The sequence below is a fragment of the Pinus tabuliformis genome, chromosome 6 (assembly GCF_031772625.1).
Source record: "Pinus tabuliformis cultivar Carrire ecotype Pingquan chromosome 6, CPIR1, whole genome shotgun sequence".
Taxonomy (NCBI): domain Eukaryota; kingdom Viridiplantae; phylum Streptophyta; class Pinopsida; order Pinales; family Pinaceae; genus Pinus; species Pinus tabuliformis.
The window spans coordinates 745,983,190-746,005,271 of NC_142292.1; the positions used below are offsets into that span (position 1 = coordinate 745,983,190).

Sequence of the window (22,082 nt, forward strand, 5' to 3'; positions counted from 1 at the left end):
TCAATCTAGCCATTGAGGAATGCAGTCTTTTCATCCATCTGATGGATCTTCCAACCCATCTATGCTGATAGTGCCAACATAGATCTGATAGATGAGTACCTTGCAACAGGAGCAAAAGTATCATCATAGTCAATCCCCTCGACCTGTGAAAAGACATGGGCAACAAATCTTTCCTTATGCTTCTCCATGTTGGAAATAATACTGAGAGGGGGGGTGAATCTGTATTATGAGGTCAGTTATTTCCTTTTTCAAATCCAGATCATGTACGCTACTTCAATTAGTGAAAACCGCGTATATACGCAACTACGTATAAGGAAACCCGCGTATACCATGCAAACTTATAATTTACTTTATCTTATAGATGTTGATCATTAATCTGTGTATCAGAATCAAATAAACAGTAACCAGAAACAATGAAACAGAGTAGAAGAAAATCACACACAAGAACACAAGATATAAGGTGGAAACTCAATGTGGGTGAAAACCACCTGCTGCAATTCGTCTCTATCTTCTTTTCATTAGAAAATTATTTTTACAATGATTCTGTACTGGTGCAGTCCTTTACCAGTACGCAGACTGCAACTTGCAGAGAGCTAAACCCTCTCTCATTATCTATCTTCTCCTGGAAGGGAGTTACAACCCCCTTAGCTGTTGCACTAGCCAAGATACTAGTATGTAGGTGTTGGCCTATAGAAGGCTACAACCTTCTCTTTCTTCCAGGGACCACGTTTCATAAATTTTCAGACTGGATCCATGAACATCAATCAAACATGAAACAATCTCCTTTTCACCAATTAGAACTGAATCAAGTAGACACTTCTCTGACAGTTGTACCTATAACACAGTAACAGTAACCACACACCAAATTCTGAACCCAGAACACTACAGCAACAAACAGAAGAAACTAGAACACAACTCAACAGATGTACGCTACTTCAATAACCAGAAACCTGCATGCATACGCTTCTTTGTTTGGACCAACCTGCGTATACGCTGTTTTTACTCACAGAACCAACGTGTATACGCGTCTTCGCTTCACTGAACCTGCGTACAGATGTATGAAGGATAATTCACTCTTTCAAATATTCAGACATTAATTGACCCAGATTACCAGATTTATAGATCAAGCATGCGCCACATATAACGGATCAAAATCATACAAAGATACTATTATTCAAGCCTTAAGATTATGACCAATCAATAGAACTTATCCTTCTCTTTGCGCTTAGGTTCCTCCTTCATTCAGATCCAGATCTTCACCATAACCAAATCACCAATATTTTAGATCTAGCACTTTATCAGATATTCAATAATTCAGATCATACTTTGCCAAATGATCTCCTTCCTCTTTTATAGTCTTAGGCCTTCCACAATACCATGGTCCAAAACCATAACAAAACAATACCATGGACCTAATACCTGGGATCAACACTCTTGACGAGATACCATGGCCCAAAACCATAGGTTCAATTACCAAGGACTAAATACCACGGACCAAAAGTGAGTTCTCCAACATGTACGCGCTTTTCCTTGCGTGAAGTGCGTGCATACGCATACACGCCTTTGTAACGTCTAACCCGCGTGTATACGCGCCTTCGGCTAGGTGAACTTGCGTATATATCTTTTCCTTCATTCTGAGAGCCTACACTGAGATCTGTCACCAAAGTGAGTTGCCATCAAGGACAACACCTATGCCACACCAGTGCCATAGAGCCAACCAGTATCATAATGCCACATTGCTAATCATAGACACAGACTGGAGTCCTTATGCCTTTGAGTGTGGTGGAACCCATAATGCTTTGCGCTCTTTCAGTGCAACTTGAGTTGTATCCATATACCCAGACGTGTTCATCATCCAAGAAAGCACAGTGCGCGCAGAAAGCAAAAGCGGACAAAATGGTGAACTCGAAAGCATGTTCTCCACTATGAATCTTATGGACTACAGCTTGACACACATCTATTCAAATAAACAACCACTCCCATGTGTCAATCAAATTGATATCTCTACAAATTTTCCAACTAAAAAGGGTTGCATACAGAATAGTCAGAAGAAATAATACACCCTTTTCACATTAAGGTTCGAAGAAATTAATGGGAAATACACCCTTTCACGGGGAATATTGAAAACCTAATCCATTAGAGTTATATGTTATTTTGTATTATTAAATTATTATTAATTTGAGAAAAAATTTGAAAAGTTATAATTGAATAGTAACCATGTTTTAGAAATAGTTAGAATAGAGATTTGGAAATTATTTTATTTTTAAAATTGTAAATTTATTTATAAAGATTATATAGACTTATTAAAATTTTAAATATTTTTACTAAAATAATTTTAAGTATTTTAGAGTTCGCATATTAAAAACAGTAAATTTTGTCAAAATCTCTATATTATAAAACAAATTTTTATCACTAAAATTTTCTTTATTCCTAAATTTACAATCACAAATAAATCCCTCAAAAAATTCAAACTCAACCACCCCAAAATAATTCATATAAATACATGTGTAAATACATGAATTATGGTATTTAAATTCATCTTTAAGATGAATATTAATATTTAGTTGAGACTTTTCATACACTTCTAGAGTGAATAGTAATGCTTACTTTTCCATCTTCCATGCAGCTCAGAGGGCTCACTTGCACCTTCCACATGTCATGAACAATGCGTGAAGGAGACGTGTGCATCATCCCAAAAAGGTTAACCTGACAAAATGGTTAACCTCGAAAGCATGTTCTCCAGTATGAATCTTATGGACTACAGCTTGACACACATCTATTCAAAGCATTTAGTCGAATTAAAAAGTGTTGCATTCGGAATACACCCCATTCCCTTTTAGATTACGAAATTGAATGTTGGAAACTTAATATATTTTTTAGAATTATGTTATTTTGTATTATTAACTATTATTCGATTTAGGGAAGAAAAAAAATATAATTAAATAGCATAATATTTGAGCAACAGTTAGAATAAGAATTTTGAAATTATTTTTATTTTTAAAATTGTAATTTTTTTAAAGATAAAATTATTAAAATTTTGAATATTTTTTTTAAAATAATTTTAAATATTTTAGAGTTGGTATATTATGGATTTTCTAAATATTTTAGAGTTTGTATATTAGGGATTAGTAAGTTTGGCTAAGATTTTTATATAAATTTTATCTTTAAAATTTTCTCATTTTTTGGATTCATGTTTTAAGAAGTCTCTTAAATTTTTAATGAAGGTTCATATTCAATCGAGACTTTTCATATCTTTCTAGATTGAAAAGTAGTTCATAATACAAAATACCATAACCCTATATATTAGTTTTAACATAGGTTATTGCAATGCAAATTTCACAAAAAATTGCTTGAGCATTAACTGCATGCCTTCACGGTAACATGAGTACACCAACTACACTTATTAAGCTTTTTAATCTTATTATTAAGGTATGAATTATTAGTTTCTTTTAAGAGTTTCTATTCTATTGTATTTTGAAACATAAAATGCATAATTAGAACAAAACTAAAGAGGCTACAGACCACCTAGTGAGTGTTGATAGATAAATTCTAAACACCTCCCCATTTGAAGAGCTTGGGGAAAAACGTAATCTTACATGCCTATTGGGAAACTAGGCCATACAAAGCATTTAAGACACATAGTAACAAATGAAGTTCAAGAAAGTAACTGAATAAGTCTACAAGTTCAAGAAAGTAACTAGATGAGTTTACCTTGTAGGAAAAAAGCCGTAAGGCATAAAGTGCATAAATGCATTATCAACATAGTGTGTGCATTATGTCAATGACCTAAATATCAACATATCTATTCACTTTTTCTAAATGTTGTAAACAACTAGAATTATAGAAATATTCTTAAATTTGTACCAATATTTATAGGAACACTCCCTATACCTTAAGATTTTTGGTTGCAGCTTCAATTTTGGAAGTCTTTAGATTTACCAAAGCTTCAATTCTTGCTTCTTCTGGCTGATATCTTAAATTTACAGACAACTTGAATGCTCACAGATTTTGTTGTGAAATTATAGATAACAACTGCTAGCAATCTATTAATTTAGAAAAAGCTTTGTCAGAGATAAAGGTCTTATCATAAATAAAAATGTTTATGAATACATAGCATTGTAGGCTAGAGCTCATTTCAACTTTAAAAACTGGAAATTGAAACCAGAAGTGCATGCATATGCATACGCGCCTTTGTAGAGTTGAAAATCGTCTTTTTGGGTTGCAGAGTTGATGCTTCTGGATTTCATATCGCTTCTACTGACAGTTGGACAGAAGCCCATTTCCATGATTTGTATACCCAAAAAAATATCTTATATTATGCTTCCATGTAAGAAGGAAATTGATTCTAGCAATATAAAGGTGGAAGGGGATAATGACCAAGAAAAGGAGCACATGCAAAAAATTCTATGGGAATCAATATCTACTGAACAGGAGGTCCCATGGAGATGCGTCTTAGTTGCTTCTGAGGGTAGCCAACATTATAGCTCCGCACATGTAAAGGCCAAACCCTTCTCTTAGTCTTAATGCACATGGTTTCTTTATCTAGGTCCTATGATTCTTTACTTCAAGCTCTATTTCTTAAGTTGAAAAAAAAACAACCTCACTAGCTTTGTAGCTTTGAATTTCAGGTTGTAGAAATTGTTATTACGACAATGTTGGGGTAGACAGCAAGAAATTATGCTCTAAAGTTTAATTGTGAGGTCGTTGAGTGGATCGCTGATGCCCAGATCTTGCCACATGAGAGTTATGAACTGTCCAACACCAGAAAAGTTGAAAAAGGGAATTCAAGTGGGGGAATTGGCCGATTCATAGATGTAGGGAAAGAGTGGACAACAATTGGCCTTCCTATGCCATTGATGGACTTGGGTATGGATTGATGGACTTGAGTTCACGTTTATACTGACAAATTGAGTGACTTGGCCTTCCCATGCCATTGCATTGACTTGAATGACTCCACAGGAGTCCAATTCTTGAGTTCTTTATTTACAAAATTCAAAGCTACAGTAGGTAGTCTTCTTTCATATACCAACAATATTAAAAGGATAGCCTCACCACGTTTGTATTCAAAGAGAGGGTTCCCGTGCTCGAATTCAGGATTTGGGAATTGAAAAGATGATATTGTGGTTGAGAGTATCAACCCTGATTGGGAATTGTTTTAAACTGCTGAAATTTCCTTTTTAAGGTTGTGGTGAATTTAGAAGCAATTACCAGTGCTCTGAGAAGAATATGGCAGGAGCTGACAGTGGCAATGATCGTTCTCTAGAGAAAACTCCTACTTGGGCAGTAGCAGTTGTTTGTTTGGCATTTTTGGCCATCTCTTTACTTCTTGAACATGTTATTCATTATGCTAGCAAGGTAAGGTTTTGCTTATATTTCAACTGTGCACTTTTTGGTTTAGTTGAATTGATCTTACTTCGGTTCAGTTCTACATTCAGTTTGTCTTGATTGGTAGAAATGTGATAAATTTTGGCTTTTGAAATCACCAACAAAACACACTTTTAAAACCCAATATGAATGGCTCATATTCCATATGTCATCAATGATTAGAAGTAGAATTATTCCTTTGGTTATTACATGAAAAGGATGCTGATAGAGGAAGACATGATAAACAAATCTGCAGGATTACAAGTTTTGAATTCTGCTTGCATCTGTACTAATAAAGCCCTTTTCTGTCATTATATTTACAGTGGCTCTCCAGAACACATAAAAAGGCTCTACATGAAGTGCTTGAAAAATTGAAAACAGGTAATGGATACTCGAAACCACTCATATCCACCATGTTGCTTCTTGTAGTCTATCCCCCAAATACTCTGAAACTAATTTGAACAACAAATTTATGCTGTTTTAAATAGAACCTCCTTCTAAAATGGTTACATGGGTTGAACTTGACAATATCTGTTTTATGTATTTAACTGATCTGCTTATATTGCATTGGTAGCTTGTTTTGGATTTTCTAAATTGAATTTCGGCCTTTAATTTTAGGCAACTACACTGATTTCTTTTAGCACATGCTGGCTAGAATTTCTGAATATGTCCTCTGAGCAAATATTTTTGAAAATCGTCTTTTTGGGTTGCAGAGTTGATGCTTCTGGGTTTCATATCGCTTCTACTGACAGTTGGACAGAAGCCCATTTCCATGATTTGTATACCCAAAAAAATAGCTTATATTATGCTTCCATGTAAGAAGGAAATTGATTCTAGCGATATAAAGGTGGAAGGGGATAATGACCAAGAAAAGGAGCGCATGCAAAAAATTCTATGGGAATCAATGTCTACTGAACAGGAGGACCCATGGAGACATGTCTTAGCTGCTTCTGAAGGTAGCCAACATTGTAGCTTTGCACATGTAAAGGCCAAACCCTTCTCTTAGTCTTAATGTGCATGGTTTCTTAATCCAGGTCCTATGATTCTTTACTTCAAGCTCCATTTCTTAAGTTGAAAAAAAAACAACCTCACTAGCTTTGTAGCTTTGAATTATAGGTTGCAGAAATTGTTATTAGGGCAATGTTGGGGTAGACCGTAAGAAATTATGCTTTGAAGTTTAATTGTGAGGCCATTGAGTGGATCGCTGATGCCCAGATCTTGCCACAAGAGAGTTCTGAACTGTCCAACGCCAGAAAAGTTGAAAAGGGGAATTCAAGTGGGGGAATTGGCCAATTCACAGGTGTAGGGAAAGAGTGGACAACAATTGGCCTTCCCACGCCATTGATGGACTTGGGTATGGATTGATGGACTTGGGTTCACGTTTATACTGACAAATTGAGTGACTTGGCCTTCCCATGCCATTGCATTGACTTGAATGACTCCACAGGAGACCAATTCTTGAGTTCTTTATTTACAAAATTCAAAGCTACAGTAGGTAGTCTTCTTTCATACACCAACAATATTAAAAGGATAGCCTCACCACGTCTGTATTCAGAGAGAGGGTTCCCGTGCTCGAATTCAGGATTTGGGAATTGAAAAGACGATATTGTGGTTGAGAGTATCAACCCTGATTGGGAATTGTTTTAAACTGCTGAAATTTCCTTTTTAAGGTTGTGGTGAATTTAGAAGCAATTACCAGTCCTATGAGAAGAATATGGCAGGAGCTGACAGTGACAATGATCATTCTCTAGAGAAAACTCCGAATTGGGCAGTAGCAGTTGTTTGTTTGGAATTTGTGGCCATCTCTTTACTTCTTGAACATGGTATCCATTATGCTAGCAATGTAAGGTTTTTCTTAGATTTCAACTATGCACTTTTTGGTTTAGTTGAATTGATCTTACTTCGGTTCAGTTCTGCATTCAGTTTGTTTTGATTGGTAGAAATTTGATAAATTTTGGCTTCTGAAATCACCAACAAAACACACTTTTAAAACCCAGAGTTGATAATACATTATTATATATAGTAAATAATAGTAATAATAATCATTATAATCTAATTTTAAGACCATGTTCAAGCTTGATGCAAAATTGATGCACGAGACATTTTGGTATGTCCAAGCTTGATGCCAAATTGATGTACAAGACACTTTGGTATGTCCTTGGTATGTCCAAGCTTGATGCCAAATTGATGTACAAGACATTTTGGTATGTCCTTGGTATGTTGAACAAAGGACCCAGAGACATTTTGGTATGTCCTTGTTATGTTGAACAAAGGACCCAGCAAATCGCGAAAGTCTACAAACACATACATACTATGCTCTAGTTTGAATCTAGATATGTTCAAAAAATTACATGTACTTAAAAAAATAGAAGCTACAAATACAAAAAGTGAAATATAAACATAAAGATCAATATTTTTAAAAAATAAAACATTTGCAAAACACTTGATATCCCTTTTAGATTTTGTTTTCCACACGAACTAGAGTTAGTTTTCAAAACTCAAGGTAAGGTCAACATCTTAATAACAATGACTCGTGAAAAATAAACATGTCAATCTATATTCGGTTGGGGATGGAAACAACACTTGATATCCATTTTAAATTTTGTTTATCCACATGAACTAGAGTTTTCAAAGCTCAAGGTAAGGTCAATATCTTAAAAACAAGGACTCACGAAAAATAAACATGTCAATCTATATTGGGTTGGAGATGACAACAACTTTTTCTTTTAGCCATTTGAGCTAAACCATATATGTGTACACACCCATTATTAAGAAAAAAATTATGATTTTATTTCAAAGGAGAATGAAAAACATCTTCATGAAAAAAGATTATGATTTTATTTCAAAGCAGAGTGAAAAATATCTTCATGTGTAGAATGAAAAATATCTTCATGTGTTTAAAGCATTGTATTAATAAGACTTGTATGGTAGTAGTTGTGGCAAATACTTGAAGTTTACCCTGAAATTCATATAGATAGTACATATTGTTAACAAAAATTAATTCAGTTACATACTCTTCATTAAAGCCTTATAAAGGCTCTTAGACAATACTTGTAAAAGTCATCAAAAGTGAGCAAATATTACATTTTTTCATTATAGTTTCCCACGTTCTTTTTCATAAATAGAGTAGATAAAGCTACATCAAATAGTTGACATTTTAAGTGAAAAATGTGAAGAATTCCATGAGCAACAAAATTGGTAAGGTGCTATTATGTGATTCAACCATACCAATTCATGCCATGAGCAACAAAATTGGTAAGGTGCTATCATGTGATTCAACCATACCAATTCATGAGAAGTATTTTGAATGCCTTATTTGGATAATGCATATGTGGATGGATTCAACCCTTTGAATACATGGTAAAGATTATATGTTCAAAAAGAGTGTTCTTTTTTTGTCGATGCACTAAGTCTTGGAGAGAAACACAATGTATTATCTATTCATTATTTAGTGGAGTCCTCCAAAACCAATGTTTGTAGATTTTTATTTTTATCTAAAGCTAGTTTCATAAGGGTTTTTATTGCCACCAACTAAAGAGGAACGCTATGTATTCTCTATTCATTATTCATCCACTTGATAACAATATTGAGTTCCTCAAAACCAATATTTATAGAATATTTTTTTCCAAAGCTAGCTTAATAGGGGTTTTCAATGTTAAAAACTCTAAGAGGTTATTAGTAGTACCACCACCCAAATTTGCCCTAAAATTTAGAAAATAACCTTTTTGTCATATAAAGTATTTCCCCAACACCACAAATCCTCTTAGGCTATTGATATGCACCATCAAAAACTCCCAGGGAAGAGACTTATCAATCAATATGTCCCAAAGAAATGTTAGCTTGGAAATTTAAAACTTGTTTTTTAGAATTGAAACATGGCACACATTTGAAAAGATAACTACAAATTTGTATACATTTTTTTTGAAAAATATTGTGAACCAACGAAATATTATAACTTGTTAGAATGAAAATTTATCTTAACTGTCTCAGCCACCTCTTTTGAAACCAACTCTTTAAGGATTTGTCTATTGAAATTCCTTACCAATTAAAATTAAATCCAATTCACTTACCAATATCTCAATAAGTCTTCTAAGTGAATGGGCTTGTAAGAACATAAGTTAAATATGCGTTTTATCCCTTACGTAAATGATACAAATGCAAAGGTCATGTTTGTTGCTTGTATCCAAAATGTCCGACTTTCTAAAGTCTATTTCACAATCATTCTTATTTTTGAGTGTTGATTTTTGTAACTATGGTCAGTCTTCATAATGTATGTTAGAGCAATTAATGTCTTTGTAAAACATATTTTAAATGCTAAGAGTAAAAGAAAAATATTTTGTGCCAAGTTCCATTTAGACTTTCAAAAGAAATTGGAAATTTTGAAATAGAAGGTTTTGGCTCCAAGAAGTGAAGTCAGCCTCCTCCTAGTCAAGTCGGCCTGACTCCAAGTAAAGACACAACCATTCGACCAAGGAAGAGGCTATATAAAGACCTCACATTCCTCCACATTTGGTAAAGCAATTTGATCTCTCATCTTTTGTAATTAGGCATTTTGTGACACAGCATATAGGGTACGTCTCAGGTAAAAAATGAGCGAATATTGAGGCATATAGGTTGACATATATGAGGAAAAGAAGACATCAGACTTTAACTCCAGTATGTTTTGTCTCGAATGGCATCGGATCTTGTAGTCCAAGAAACCTCAGATCAAAATCCTCATAGGATTCTAGTCAGTGATTTAAAATCTCATGTATGAGGTCATCCCATGTTATGGTCATGAATATGTCTTGTCTTGTATTACTATTCATTGTATGATTGAATTTAATGATCAAAATCTGGGCCAATTTCTTTTGAATATTTTTGTGCTCCTGTCAAGTAAAAGGAATCTTATATGAAAGAACAAATCTTGATCAAATTCTCACAAGGAGCCTAACCTCAGTTGGCTAAGGATCATAGCTATATGATATATAAGTACAATTATAAAGTATTTCATGAAGTCGAGTGTTTCATGACAAAATTCAGGGTGTTCATGACTACAAAGTCGAATTCTTCCTAAAGATATGATATGAAAATTGTCTAATCCAAATGACTTTGGAAGCATATTACAGTGATAATCAAAGCCGAATATGAGGTCTAAAAAGGAAGGTATATAAAAGCTATTAATTTTAAGATTGACACTGAACGTATAAGGTATGCATCATATTAATAATTTTGTTCATATATCTCATAGAGCTATGTCAAAAGTGACCAAGTATAGGTCTAGTTCAATGAAACAAAAGATGATCGTAAAAGTCTGCAAAATTACTGTTAAGAAGACTTCGTTCCTGTGCAATCACATGGTACAAAGTCTGGAATGCTAGACTTACTGTGATGTCTTGTGAAGGAATCTAATTGTCACTCAAAGCAAGATAAGATCAATACTAAAATAAAATGGAGTGTGGGTTAACAATCTTATGCTTCCTTGAAGACATTGCATTATAAGTAGCGCATTGAAGTAACCATGGACTTGTATTATAAAAGGCCTTAGAAAGATGCATTATATGTGGTGATGATAAGGCATATATTATGAATGACTAAGTCTTATTTGAAAAGAAGGATCATTGTAAAAGAGGCTGAGTCCCACTTTAGTTTCTCTCTTGACAAAATTAAATATTGGAGAAATTTTCCAGGGCAATAATGGATATCAAAACAAAATTGTACAACAAAGATCAACTTTAATATAGTCAATAGGATTTAATATGATGATGTCAACTATGAGGGATGATTTACCATTTTTGGAGTAAAAAGTAAAAAGATAAAAAATTAAAAAACCATTTTTTCAACTTGTATTTTCAACTTATCTCCTTACAATTTTACTCGAATTTCCAGTGAGAACACTCGTTAGATGCAAACCCATGTTACAGAGTTTCAATGGACCCTACTACACGAAAAATGTGAAATAAATGATTGCAATCACAAATTTTCATGTACTAGGGTCCATCGAAAGTATGCAACATGGGTACTCAGATGCAAAATTAAATTCTGCATCAAACAAGTGCTCCCGCTTGAAATTTGAAAAATACGAGTTGAAAACATAGCTTTTTCCCTTTTCCCTCCAAAACTTGATGAGGTAATCTAATATTGTTTTATTATTTCCACTATTATTTTATAATATTATTTAGGAGACCCATTTTAGGCCTCAATTTTTATTTTCTAATTTTAGTTACATTAGGACAAAGACATAAATGATTATACGAAAGCAAAGTTTCTTGGATCATCATTCGGCATCCTTGATTGATTGACGACAATTGTGAGATGTGTAAAGAGCATGTCGATTCTAGAGTTCTGACATTTAGTTAGTGAAATTTAGGGTTTGTAAACCTTAGCAAGCAACACAATTTGGAGAAGAAAACCCTAGGGTTTATGGACAAAAAATCCTAGGATTGATTGTTTATGTTGAAAGTAGAAACCTTAACCTTTGCAAGGAAGAAAATGGCATCAAGATGATGACGTGGATAAGGTGCAAGATGGATGCAAGGAGTCTAAAGATCTGGAGGGAGTTGATATTTTTTTCAAAAGATAAGTACTTTTATATCTCTCTTCTTTATCATTGTTATTGTTGTTACTATGAGATGGTCTCTCATCTTTGAATTATTTGCTTCATTGTAATTGTTCTTCCATGGCCTCTTAATGAGGATTGCAGGTACATAACAAAGGATACCAAGGCTTTGGTAGCAAATGGGAGAACAGAGCAAAGCTGTAACCAAAATATTCTTTGTGATGAGATATTGTACTAGATGAGATCTGGACTCAGATGGAACATAATTCCTTGATCTATGCCAAGACAAAGTATGATTGGATGGCATGAAGTTCAAAGCGAAATATTATCTTAGAAGAGGGAAGAAGAGTATGAAGGTACATCATGTTAGGTACACTTCTATTAAAATTTATCATCTTTAATACTTTTGTAGAGATCGTATTTCTTAATGAAAGAAGTGAACATAAGAACTACCTCAAGTTGTTGAGGTACATGAAGAAGTCCTACACATAGAAGGATTTGTACATGCTCCTCAGATTAGATGCATGGATTAATGGACCAAGGTTGATCATATATAATTTGTTCTCTGACGAAAGTAAAAGAGCTCATGTGTCAGAAGCAGTTGCATTGACCGAAAAGTTTGTTCTAGAGGAAGAAGTTAAGGCTTATTTAGGAACCTTTGCTTAGCTTTAGAGGGAGTTGACATAAAATTGAAGATGAAAGATCTTGACTAGATAACTGAAAACATCAGTGGAATAAGGAGTAGACCAAGTTTTCCATAGCAAGATTTGTTCCAGAAAGAACACCCAATTAGGGCAACCAATGTAACCAAGATGATGGATAAAATGAAGGAATCATATCAATTTATGGTTGAGACAAGGAATGTGGCTCAACATGTGTTAAAGTGCCAACATGGTACAATTGGTCATGACATAGTGACTCAATTATGGTTTGAAAGATGTCTCAAATAGGGGAGTGCAGTTTTAGGAATTCACATTGGGCAAGGAGTGCCTAAGATAGAGAGAGTTTGTATATTTCTTCAGTTTTGGCTCCATTATGATCTTTTGGATGAGCAAGAAATAAACATCTATTGCACTCAGTGGCCAAGTATGCTGCGACTTGAATGGCAAGATTCAAAGCAACATGGCTCCAAATTGCAAGATTGTTTTGATCAAGTGCAAATGACAACTTGATGACATGTCAAAGCACCTTGAAATCTAGTACCACTACATTCGTTACATGTTATAGAGGAAAGTGGTGAAGCTCAGGTATATCTCCACTGATGAGTAGACAATTGATATTTTAACGAAACCATTGTCTAGAGAGAAGTTCGTGTACTTTAGAGACAAATTAAGACTTGTGGTGATTACCCCTCTTATTGAGAGGGATTGTTGACAAGGACAACAACTTGGATGTAAATTCTCTCGATAGGGAGAATGGTCTGAGAGGCCCAAAATGCTCACCAGATAGGGTTGAGTGAGTGCCTCTCAGTAAGGAGACCCAATTACTCACCATGAAGGGTTGAGTAAGGTCTGGACCTGATCGCTCACCAGGGAAGGGTGGAGTGAGGTCTTTTAGCATGTGGACCCAATCACTCACCAAGAAAGGGTGGAGTGAGGTCTCTCAACATCTAGGCTCAATCACCCACCAAGGAAGGGTGGAGTGAGGTCTCTCAACATCTAGATTTGATCGCACACCAAGGAAGGGGGGAGTGAGGTCTTGGCCCAGAGTGCTCCCCAGGAAAAGTGAGTGAGTGCTTGCTAGTTGTGTTAGTATCTCAACATTTTGGCCTACTGAGAGGCCTTTAGGTTTGAGGACTGATCACTGTGGATGAGTGAGTCTTAGGACCGATCGCTCTGGAAGGGTAAGTCCTAATACGCTGATGATAAGAAATGGGTTAGGTACCACCCTAGATATGGATACTAGCAAAAATTAATGGTAGATGATGTCAGAGATGCTAACAAAGTTGATATGATTTGCTATAACCTTTTCATAGAGAAATTTTGTGAACATGAGAACATCTAGATAGTCATTATGAATACCTCGCTGGTTAAGAGGGAGTGTTGGTTTTTGGAACTATGGTCAGTCTTCATAATGTATATTTGAGCCATTAATGTATTTGTAAAGCATATTTTAAATGCTAAGAATCAAAAGAAAAATATTTTGTGTCAAGTCCCATTTGGACTTTCAAAAGAAATAAATTTGAAATTTTTAAAGAGAAGTTTTTGGATCCAAAAAGTGAAGTTGACCTTTTCAATTGGTCAGGTTTGCTCCAAGTAAAGACACACCCATTTGGCCAAGGAAAAGGCTATATAAAGACCTCACATTCCTCCACATTTGGGAAAGCAATTTGATATTTCATCTTCAATAATTCGGCCTTCTCTCAGGCAACAAATAGGGTATGCCTTTGAGGCATATAGGCAAAAATATCTAAGGCATAGAGCCTCACATCGTTGAGGGATGGTATCTTGCATATCTGAGGCAAGTTTCTAAGGATGAATTTATGAAAGAAGAAGGATATACCAGAGCATGGGCCAGATGACTTGACTAGGAGGATGTACGAGATTTAACCTAGTTGTTGACTTAGACGTATCTTTGTGGAATTTATGAATTCTCTAGTGAAAAGGTTGCTGGGTTTTCCCCATATGGGTTTTCCCATGGTAAAAGCTTTGTGTTCTTTGTGTGACTATCTATTTATGATCCTACTGCCTTAAATGCTATATAGTTGATGCCTTTTGTGTAATTATTGAATGATGGAATAATGAATAAGAATGTAAAAAAATTAAAATCATAAAAATAATATCAGTATAGAAGACTCTTGTAAAATAAATAGAGAGACCTCTATGAATGCAATATAATCTAATTTAGCAAGGTGAATGCTTGAAATTTTTTAAAGTTGGATCACTTAGGTAGGTGCATCTCGGATTCTAATGTGACCCTTTTTCGATTCTAACAAAAAAAAACTTTGCGCCCCACCTCTTTCCCACTACCAAAACAACATAAACACTCAAGTTTTAATTTAATGTTATTTTTCATGAAATACGTATTTTTGGAAAACCCATTAGGCACTTCCTCTTCCTCTCATTCTGAGGATGACACCCAAGGTAAACAAGATTCTTTGGTGTTGGATGTTAAGATCTACATATGCTTCATCAAAGCCTCACAAGGTCCTTTAGGTCATTCTTATAAAAGTCCCAAAACGTGAGAAAATATTATATTTTTCCTCATCCATTTTCATAAATAGAGCCTATAAAACTAAACCATGTAATCTAAATTTTAAGCGGAAGATGTAAAGATTTCCATATCAACAATGAAATTCTTACCCTTGATTTAGTCAAGGTTCGTTCATGTGATTTTACCATCGCCAATTTAGTAGGAACCATTTATATGTCTTTTTTGATGCCTCTATTGTTATATAAAAATTGTATATTCAAAACTTAGTATTCATTTTTTGTGAGTGAGCCAAGCCCTGAAGAACAATACTATGTACTCCCTACATTATTTCTCTATTTGATAACATAGAGTCCCCAAACATTAGCATTTGTAGAATATTCTTTTTTCCCAAAGTCAACATCATGAAGGTCTTGAATGCTACCATTTCAAGAAAGTTATTAGTACTCCCTCCTAGATTTGCTCTAAAATTAATAAAATGATTTTTTGACAAATAAAGAATTCCTTAGTACCACAAGTCCTTTTAGGAGCTTCACATGCACCATCAAAGAAATGTCCACAAAATAGATTTATCAATAACAAATCTTTGATTAGTTTTGAGCTTAAAATTCTAAAACTAATTTTGCAGAATTGAAACATAGCATATATTTGAAGATATTTGAAAAGTTTGTGTATGTTTTTTTCAAAAAGTATTGCAAACCAACCAAATTGCCCAATATGTTAAAAGATAAATGTATCTAAACTCCTTTAACTGCCTACTTTGAAACCAACCCTTTAGGGAAATGTCCATTGAAGTTCCTTATCACATAAATTAAATCCAATCCACTTATCAATATCTCAAGAGATTCATTGAATAAATGTGAAACATAATCCACTGAATAAATGTGAAACATGTTCCTCATCCTTTCTGCAAATGATACGAATAATAAAGCGATGTTTTTTCTTTGTTCTGCACAAAGCCTCATGTAAGGCTTTTCTTTTCAAGGAAAGCCAAATGTAAATATTGGTCTTTTTTTGGAGTCTTTACTTGTTAAAGTCTATCCCACCACTAATTCTTTTTAAAGTCTATCCCACCACTAATTCTTTTTATTAGAAGCTGACTCCAACCATGTGCTACACTTTAAATTTAGTGATGTAAAAGCTTGCGATTTTGCTTCTAAAAGTTCATCTTTAATTTAATACACAAAAGCTAAAGAAGAGTGTAACCAACCTGAAGGTTGTGCATCTATTTTAATATAATCTTAAATTTATATAAATTTTCCTTTCACTAAATAGAATTCAAATACTCTAAATTTTTTAATTATAAATCTTTTATTCTCTTTCACACACAAAGAGTTAAGCTATTCCATAAATTGAAAGAATCTACTTAACTTATATATATATATATATAAATGTAAATTCTTTATTTTTTTCAGTAAAAATTAAAAACGAACCAACCATTTTAATAATAATTATTTTTATTTAATAACAAAAAATAAATAAATTAAATTACTAATACTATTCCTTTTTAATTAGTAATATTTTCAAAACAACAATATCTTTTAAAAAACAAAAAACAACAATATCTTTTTAAAAACAAAAACTTTAACATCACAATTTTCATTTTCAAACAAAATCAAATCTATTTCTTTACTATTGAATGTACACATATGTGATTTTTCAATTAATTACATAACTAACTTTAATGTTTACCTAATAATATACATTTCTTTAATGAAAACATATACATTCACATTGTTTTCCAAATAAATTCTAATAACATGTAATAACAAAAAAATATTATTATAATAATAAAATAAAAATAATAATATTATAACATAAAAAATGATAATAATGATTATCTATTCTTAACCTAAACTAACAAAAAACAAACTTACATACATTTTCCTTCCCATTCCAATTTAACATAAACTAAAATAATAATTTCCATTCCAATTTAGCATAAACTAAAATAATAATTTGCACTATTTTTAAAATATTAAGTGTAATTTCATTTTTAATATAAACAAAAAAAATATTGATACAATTCTTTAAAAAAAATACTATCTTGTTTTGATTATTATTTTAAAATAAAAACATACTATTTTGTTAAGTTTTATATAGTGTTTTTTTGGTATAGTTAAAATTTTATTGAAAAATTATAATTTTATAAGTTTAAATAGTCATTATATAATCTGATTTTTCATCAATGAGATTATATTAATAACTATGTGTCAATTTTTCAATTTTCAAAATTTGAAATCAAATTATATAAAGTTTGTTTAAAAAATTAACAACTTCTTTGGGTTGATAAGTTGAAGAAAAGTAAAGAAAAGAAAATTGTTAAATCTAGAGAACAATATAAAGGTTATGTCAAATCAAATAGTTCCATTTCAATGGGCCTTTTGCCTTCGGACCTTTTTGGATGTGGTAAGGGACATAAATGTTCTTGAGTTCTTTCAATTCTATGGTCCAGGTCCTTTATTGAAGTTGTAAATCATCCAACATGAGCAAGATCTCACCTTTTGCATCATGGTAGTCCAACACCTTTCCTAGTGAATACTTATTTGCCAAAATAGATCTATCATATACATGTATAGATTTTGCCTCCCCACAAGTGTTTCTGATGTTCGTGTGCCACACAGTGACTTCAATGATGATTTTAGTGTCTAAAAGACACTCTTTCTCCAACAATTTCTTGTTTGACCTCCTGCTATTCACACAAGATGTGGGTTGGAGTATGTTCTTGGAATTGACATGTAGAGGATTATGCCTTGAGCTTCATAGTAGGCTGCCCCTTGCCTGCATGAGCGTGTTGACATGTCATTACTACAAGGGGTTGAGACTAGGTTACAAATTTAAGAGAGCCGATTAGAGCAGGTCACAAAGTGTTGCGAGGAGCCAACATAGGAGAAGCCAACTCACTCCACCTACTAATCCCCAATCTAGAGTTTTTCACACTGACATCATTAGGTGACCAGGGGAGGAGAAAAATAGAATCCATGTCCTATCTCATTGGAATGTAGAATGTTTGGGAGGGAAACAACTCAAAAAGTCTGCATGGCAATGAAATTCTACCAAAGACTTCCCATGATAATCTTCTCTCCAAGTGACTCCCAGGGGATGAGAAAAATAGAATCCATAGCCTATATCATTGGAATGGAGAATGTTTGGGAGGGAAAACAACTAAAAATAGTCTACAGAGCAATAGACTTCTACCAAAAACTTCTCATGACGATCTTCTCTCCAAGTGGCTCAAGTGTGGGAGGCAAGCCTCCATTAAAACGACAACCAAACTTAAAATCAACAATATCATTCCTTCATGCAGAGTTAAGACTTCCACGCTTCACATTCGCACAACACAATAACGCAAGGTGATGCGACCACTAAATGGAATTATAAGCCATCGTACGATTCCATGAACTAGAGAGTTATTAGCTCTCTTCATTATTCAAGGGAGAGGCAGCGTGGCATGTCCCCACATAATTATTCCATGAGATCACTACCATATTGAAACTTCATACAAAAAAATTGAATTTGTAAGGTAATCTTTGAATTTGCTCTACCATTTTGCTATGGTAGAGCAAAGTGATAATCTTTGAGCGCGTTGACATGTCATTACTACAAGGGACCGAGACTAGGGCACACACTTAAGAGAACCAATTAGCGCATGTCATAGAATGTTGATAGGAGCCAATATAGGACAAACCAACTCACTCCACCTACCAATCCCCAGTCAAGAGTCTTTTGCACTCATATCATCAAGTTGCCAATTGACGAGAAAAATAAAATCCACATCCTATCTCATTGGAATGGAGAATATTTGGGAGGGAACAACTCAGGAAATATACTACTACCAATTACTTCCCACCATAATATTCTCTCCAATTGACTCCCAAGGAACAAAAAAAAATAAAATCCAAAACCTATCTCATTGAAATAGAAAATTCTCTAATAGAGAATGTTTAGGAAAAAACAACTCAAAAAAATTCCCAAAATAATGAGAAACTAGTCTCTAATAAAACAACAACCAAACTAAATTCAACAACATCATTCTTTCAAAACACATTAGCACAACACAATAAAACAAGTTGATACACCGCTAAATAGAATGATAGACTATCATACCATCATCCATGAACTCTATCTTCATTATTCAAAAGAGAGACAGCATAGCATGTCCCTTCACATAATTATTCCCTGAGATGGCTGCCATACCCCTCCTACCTGTCACCTCCCTTAAAACCCGAGACGGAAAGTTAAATTTTGTAGAGGTAATCTTTGAAGTTGCTCTACCATTCTGCTAAACATGAATGGCTAGCCGTGTATCTATCCGTACAATTTTAGGGTATGGTTAGAATTTTGTATTTATAGTTTGGGAATCTTTGATATTAAAGAAAGAAACTGAAACTAATTTGTAGTCTGTAGGTAATGTTCATCTATGCATAAAGTACTCCGTTCTGGTCAGACTTTTGAGAGAATGGAATTATTCTAGAACAGACATGGGAATTTGTTTTGATGGCCCATATTTGGGCCAGAACAACCACGAAGAGTCTCTGAAATTTCACCTCCAATTTCAGCGATCCAAATATGGAAACGGTTGTTGACAAATCAAGTCCCTTTATCATTCATAGCCTATCAGCAACAAGCTCTCTGTTTCCCCGCTTGCATTTTATGCAAAAACCCACAAAAATTGAGCCAGTTTCTGGACAGAAATAGCATATCTGTTCACAAGTCCAGGCTGGGGCGTAGCCACGGAATTCTCATCAACAAAAGCCGAGCTAGATTATGGAAGAAGCTTTTGAGTTGTTCAAGGGATGTGGTTCGACCGACCCCTGCGCAGATTCGAGGGGTGGTCCTTTGCAACCCTTGTTTTTTAATTTTTTTTGCAGCACCAAAGGAACCCTAAAGGTAAACTCAGCTTCCTCAGGACTTTGATGAAGAATGAGAATATCGCCAAATTTCTTTGAACTGGTGGAGATACTTTCAATTCCACTGAGCGAGGCATAAATCTGCAACTGCGATTTTGCAAAATTTGGGAATGTGCGAAGTATAGCTTGGTATTTAATTCTACTATTGCTGCCCTGGCTGTTGGCGTTGCCCTAGAGAAGTCGAACCTGCAAGTCTACTCAAATTTCCCCTGCTTCTCCTGTAATTTTGGTGTGTTTTCACAGTTTCGAACAATTTCCTCATACGGAGACTCATTCATTGCAAAATCAAGATCCAATGAATTCCCCTGCAATTATCCTCTGTGTAATTCCCTTCAGTCTATAGCTTAATTCCCCAATCCATCGGAATCCCATTCCCGTCAGTGATAAAATAGTCCATGGCCAACTATTATCCCGGCGTTCTGAATCGCTCGATACCCTCTGCACTGTACCATAGAACCCCACCGCCAAGCTATGGCCACAGTAGAGTAGCAGTAGGGGCTTATGCTAGAATTTGCTATCAGGCCCGTCAACAACAACAGTCAGTTAGCTGGTGGTGGAGGAGTTAGGGGCCGAGCAGAGGCCCAGCTACTCCATGAGCTGTGCTGTGCCGTAGTAAAGTAGGTAGAAGGGTGGACAATATAAAGTGTGATGCAAAGAATAATACAGTGCATTCAAACTTGAATTTTAGGATTATTTATATATAACTAGCAATTGCACCACATGTTGCAAAGGAATGCGGTAAGGTAGACATAATTCGAGAAGCATCATGACATAAAAATTAACAAACAAAATGCTATTCATCTGTCTTAAATCATAAGCAACAATTTCATGTAAGTTATTAAATCCTTGAAAGTGTCCATTGCCAGTGGCATGTCTCTGAAATGAAAATTCATTTAGCACCTAAAATTTGACAATCATATTCTATTAAGTTAAATTTGAGAAGCATCGTGACAAAAAAGATCATTGAAGATAAAATTAGTAAACAAAATACTATTCATCTGTCTTAAATCATAAGCAACAGTTCCATGTGAGCTATTAAATCCTTGAAAGTGTCCATTGCCAGTGGCATATCTCTTAAATGAAAATTCATTTAAATTCATTTACCACCTGAAATTTGACAATCATATTATGAATATCTATTTCCTTACATAAAATTATCAATTAAAGATTTAATTGTGAATCAACATTAAATGAAAGCATTTTAGTAATGAATGATGCCACATATCAGAAAGGTTCAATTTAACACGTAAGGAGATTAACTAAATAAATATCCTTTATTGATCAAAGCTTTTTACAAAACATTCACATAATTAATCCTTCATAGACCTGTATTTAATGATGAAACTAGTGTTTTGATCTGCACTTAGATTTAAATTACAAGTTTCTTTGTTTGCCTTTGGGATAGTAGGCAATTCTTATAATTAATAATTTGTAGTGTTAACATCACACAACTGTACACTTTTCTCCTCTTGCTTTGCTTTTTCTGTCAAATCATAAATGTTTGCACATATCAATGGAATGCAATCTGTTCTATTTTCACAGGCCACGTCACTTGCTCTGATAACAAAATAATCTGTCTGGGTACTCCTGCCAAACAGATTTCATAACCAGGGAACATTGCTGCTAGAATATGGTTTAGAGAAGCAAGGAAACCAAGCTACTAAACGGTTTTAATATGATGCGCTGTTAAATCTAAGTGTAGATCAAAACACCATTTTCATCATTAAATATAGGCCTATGAAAGTATGATGCTCTGTTAAATCTAAGTACATATCAAAACACCAGTTTCATCTAAGAAATCTCTAATGATGTTATAAACCTTTAGAGACGCTAGTAGATACATAGCGATTAAGATCCAAAATTATAAAATCTTCTGAGTTTCTACTGAGACTTATCTAGAACATAGAGTTACATGGACATAAGATCTGTCACTACTGCAAATGTATTTACTTTTATTTTGATTAATGGAAGTTGGGAGGTTTTTTTTCTTTGAAAAATCACCAATGTTTAGCCTACAAATAAATGTGCAAAAGTATCATATATAAGCCAATAATAATAATTAATTCTCTATTTAATCATAACCTCTTAAACAATATATTTAAATTTAAACCCCAATTCAA

General features: G+C 34.0%; 1 pseudogene; it reads left to right on the top strand.

Annotated features, from left to right (window-relative positions):
• Positions 1-5,226: 5,226 nt before the first annotated feature.
• The window catches only part of LOC149260889 (MLO protein homolog 1-like), a 44,254-nt pseudogene continuing 27,398 nt past the window's right edge, over positions 5,227-22,082 (top strand).